Source organism: Octopus bimaculoides, chromosome 16 (genome assembly GCF_001194135.2).
Source record: "Octopus bimaculoides isolate UCB-OBI-ISO-001 chromosome 16, ASM119413v2, whole genome shotgun sequence".
Taxonomy (NCBI): domain Eukaryota; kingdom Metazoa; phylum Mollusca; class Cephalopoda; order Octopoda; family Octopodidae; genus Octopus; species Octopus bimaculoides.
Window position 1 is genome coordinate 49,616,606 of NC_068996.1, and position 5,424 is coordinate 49,622,029.

Below are 5,424 nucleotides of genomic sequence, written 5' to 3' on the forward strand. Positions count from 1 at the left end.
TTAGAAATGACAGCCAGAGCATTATTAGAATTGTTATTATAAGAAGAGAAAAAAAATAATAATAAATAAATAAAAATGGCATAGATGATTACTGAGCTCCTGCATACATCAGAGCTGATAGAATGAGGACTGGAGACAGTTCCATGACCACACAGTATGATACAAAAACATACCAGTTCAAGAAATATGGAAATGGATGGAACTCAAACCCAGGCAACCTAGCTCAGAGATTCTCAGGTTCAGGAGTAGACACAGATTGAAGGTTATAGAAGAGGACATCTTCAGGATTGAGGTTACCTTGTTGGGTTGGAGTGATCAGGATCAGGAGTTTTGCAATGTAGTGACTATGTGTACGAGATAGCAAAATGGGTGGAGCAGCAAAGTTTGACAAGTGAGTTCAATTCAGGGTTGGGAACCCAGGTAAACAGCAAATGACGAGGAATTTTTTTTTTTTTTTTTTTCGCTCTTTCCAGCAGGAATTCTAAATGGGATTTGCCATATGCCTATTTATAGCCTTTGAAAATATCAGCATTTGCTATAGACTGAATATCTTATTTAAAGTTTACAACTGATGATTAATCTTGACATTTTTCAACCCTCTGAAACATATTTTTCAGATGAATATAAATTATAAAATATAAGCAGCTTAAAAAAATCTAGTGATAGACCAAAAAAAAAATACTCTTTCAAACGAATAATTTAAACATTTTTTTAACAACTAAAATGTTTGAAAGATTTTGCTTTTTAAACACCCATTTCTTTTAGATAAAAAAAAACAGAAACAAACAATGTAAATATTATTCAACTATTTAAAAAAGTTATAATGATGCATTTCCTTTCGGAAAAGAAAAAAATTAATGTTTTCTTTTATAACTAAAGCAGAGATTTCTATTTCTCTATTACAATTTAATGAACTTTGTGCTTTGAAAAATAACAGGGGTACTGATGTATGTATCTCTTTACTCTATGTTGAAAGGAAAAGAAAAGAAAAACAGAGAATATAATATTTACAAAATGACACAACCTATAGTTATGGACGGATTGACAGAACATGAATTTACACTGAGCAAAGACGAATTTCAGTGGACGGATGATAGCTAAATAGTGAAATTGCAGAATTGAACAAAAAGAGAGTGAACTAATTTATTTAGCAGCAGTAATTTTAATGAATAAAGTGCATCTAATTAAATGTATTATAAACAAACTGAAATATTTTTTGAAAACCTAAAGTACTAATTCTCCTGAGACCATACTTCTAACAAAATACATTACTTGCTTCAATCAATTTTGAAATTCAACAATCTGGAAAGGCTCTAGTGGAATAGCTTTGTTCATTAATTTGTATATTTAGTCAGTGTTTGGAACAAAAAAAAAAATAAATAAATAAAATCATGTAAAATTATGATGAGCTTTTAATTTAAAAAACTGAACAATTTCAAACAGGAAGTTTTATTTAAAAAAAAAAAAAAAATCCAAATGGGTTGGTACCAAAAGTGTTAAACTAGGAAGGAGGAATAAAGGGAGAATAAATAAAAGCTAATTTAAGAAATATAATGAATATGAAGTTTCAAGACCAGGAGGTATATATTGATGGAATTCCAAACCAATTAAAATGGTTCAGGATGCATAATCATAAGATTCCTGTATTTATGAAATCTAACATAAAATCTACCTTGGATTATACAATTTTAGTATTTGTAATAGAAAACAAAAGTGGTGCCATATACCTTAACACCTATCACCACTTTTAGAACTGTAAACCAACCAGAGACCCAGACTGCGCTGGATTAAAAAAAATGGCCCAACTAAATGCAAAAGAACACATGTAGAATATTACATATCAAATCCAGACTTAGTATCTGCAGCCATTGTCAGTCTTTTTGAATCAGACACACTGAGCCAAATAAGTAGTCTCCAGCTGGTCGACAGACAAGCTAGGAACACTCTAAGCTACAGTCTTAATATATCTAGGACTTTTGATACCAACCCGCTTGAGACTGCTTCTCGCTTTATGATAAAAACTTTCTGTTTTAAAGAGATCTAAGTTAAAACCTTCCATCAAAATTTCTTGTTCATTTATTTTCCATACACCAGCTTAATAATGACAAAAGTTATTTCACTAAATTCTCCATTCATTTTCAAAATTAACTGAAACAAAAAGTAGTACAGTTTAGAAGAAATGTAGTAACAAAAAGGGGTTACAAATAAGTGGAGAGACAATGAATACATGTGGAGTGTTTGATTATATAGGTAAGCATGGTTCAGGTTGACCTGGGGTTAAACAACAATGTTGAGAAAGAGTCTTCAGTATTCCCTGCTTCCACCAAAAAACAAAACAACAAACCAATATGCTGAGAACCTAAAACCCACAAGCTTTCTCTTCAATGTAAATCAGCTATGTTCTGTACCATTCTTCTGCTGAAATACACTGCCTGTTTCGATTAATTTTGAAAAATAATGAAGAATCTAGTAAGATAACTTTACCATTTTTAATCTGCTGTTTGGAACTTAAATTAACATGAACCTTTGATGGAAGGTTTTAACTAAGATCACTTAAAAATAGAAAGCTTGTATCAGAGAACAATGTGGGGGTGGGGTGGGACATCAAAAGGATGAAGCAGAGTTAGCTGCGACTATTCAATGAATAACAAGACCGTTTCTTAACCTTATCTTTCCATTTGAAGCATTTCCTTCAATTGATCTTCATAATAAAGAACAGTTGTTCAAACAATGGCATTAATGACCTACAATAAATGCAGTGGACACATGATCTCAATTTATTCATTAATCCACTAAAACTTTACACAATGTTAAAATCTAATGGGGAAAATCATTTTGATTATATTAGCCATTGATGATTTACAGTGTAGAAACAATAAAAATGCTTTAAGGTTATTATGTTTTTTCTTTCTCTTTTGTGTTTTTATATGCACAAGAAGTTCTGAGTTCACCATTCTGGACTAATGAAAAATAAAATTTTTAAAAAAAATATCTTCATAAACTGAATTGAATCACTGAGTAACATGCCTTCATCAGATGCATTGCTATGATGGGACACACACTCTTGATTCTTTTAGTCTGTAATAAACAACTTCACATCTGTTAAGCAACCAATGACGGAATCTGTATGAAATTTATCTCTTTACACAATATACATATCTACCTATTCCTTTATACTATACCTAAAGATTCCATGCTTAAAACAAAATTAATATTTGTTTGTAGCTAGTTCAAGTTGTTCGACTCTACATAATATTCAAATTGTTGCTAAGCTTCAAATCAACCCTGAGCAAGCAGATTTATGATGAAAGGTATTCTAACATTGACTTCTTTGTTTTTTTCCTTATGCAGAGAAAAAGAAAGAAAGAAAAAGTAGCAGAGTTATATTGTGTGAGTAAGGAAAATCTGACCATTTAAATGCTCCTGATTATGAAATTATGAAAATGTAGCAGAACAAAAGATGGTTTGAAAATAAAAAAATTTTTTTGATTCAATTGATTGAATCTAAAGTCTATTATGAATTTTAGACAATTCTCAACCAATTCTTGTAGACAAAACTCGCTGTCTGAAAGGCAAAGGCATACCATTTCAATGGCCAGCAATGATCTAAAACATTTTTGTGCCAAGCTGTATCGGCCCCTTTGCCTTTCTCTTAGATAACATCAGTGGTGTCGAGAGGGGAGGCTGATATGCATGGGCGATTGCTGGCCTTCCACAAACAACCTTGCTCGGACTTGTGCCTAGGAGGGTAACTTTCTAGGTGCAATCCCATGGTCATTCATCACCGAAGGGGGGGGGGGTCTCCTCATTTGGCTGCTTTTTGTGGTATATTTTATCTAAACTAAATATTGCTAAATAGCTATAAACACAAGACCAAGCATATTTAGCTGTCTTGCAAGTACTTGGTGACCCTGTCAGTGTAGGTGCCACTTAAAAGCACCCAATCCACACTGGAAGGGCATCCAGCTGTAAAAACCTTGCCAAAGCTGACCTCGCTTGTGCCTGTGCCACATAAAAAGTACTAAGTCCACTCAGCTGAGTGGTTGGTGTTAGGAAGGGCATCCAGCTGTAAAAATCCTGCCAAAACAGTCACAGAAGTCTGGTGCAGGATTCTGCCAGGTCGGCTCCTATCAAACTGTCTAACCCATGCTAGCATGGAAGGCAGACGTTAAACGATGATGATGAATAAGACACACCCTTACTTCAAGAAAGAAAAAAAGTACAGACTTTAGTTATGTTGAATATATGTAACGACTCAATTAACAGAATGCTAGCCATTTAGATCATTAACACATCAATCTACCCCTCATTAAATGAAGTTTATCTTGGCATTAATTAAACTCTAAGGTATAACTGATTTAAGTCACGTTGTCTTCCCTAAATTCTTCCATGTCTACATTATTAACATTGCAAATAGGAACATAATCTGTTGGATTATAAGTCAAAGTGTAAGTTAGCAGGAAAAAAAACAAAAAAAAAGCACCTGATAGTCAAGTCGTTACTCAGTCATTGACAATATTCAATTAAATCTCCCTCTTACTATAATCACTTTCACCCTAATCCAAACTAAAACATTACTAACCTCTACTATAGCTCAAAGTAGGAAATGTCTGAAAGGTTATTGGGAGGTGCTCATGCTCTACTTCCAGACTAATAAGGAACTTAAAATTCTAGTCATGAAAGAGAACTGGCATTAATCCTTTAGTATTAAACTAACCACATCCAATCCAAATATTCTACCAGCCCTACAGTGCCATTCTAAAACATACTATAACACCATTGAATCTTGAAGCCACACAATAATGCATGATTAATTGAAAACAGAGTGAATAAAATAAGCATTACGTTTGACAGAGTAATTTGAATGCTAAAGAGTTAATAAGGTTAATATTGTTGAAAATTAATAAATGCTAACAAAGAAATTGAAACATATGTAAGAAATGATTCTTGAACATTTGGATGAAGTCTTTGAAAGTAGAAAGACAGAAAAATGAAATCAGCAGCATGAATTCAGCCATCAGAAACCTGCTTCCTTCAGAAGCTATAATGAATTCAAATAAAACTAATGAAACTAATAGCCCAGCCCATCAAAACAGATTTAATATACGAAAACTGAACATCCTCAACCACAAATCAATTTTCCCAATCCATGTGTGTATGTGTGTGCATATATATATATATATATATACACACACATACATCAGCTGAAATACTTTGTTCTAACTTTGGCATACTTTCTTTTAGTCTTAGAAAACCTGATCTCAGTAGATGGTCAATAGTCATTTTGTTTATCTTAGAGAAACGAAAAGGCAAAGTTGATTTCGGTGGGATTTTAACTCAGCATACAAAAGGAAGAAAACTAAACAAGGCAAGGCATTTAGTTAACCAAACATTCTCCACCCATTATCACTTTAACTATATATA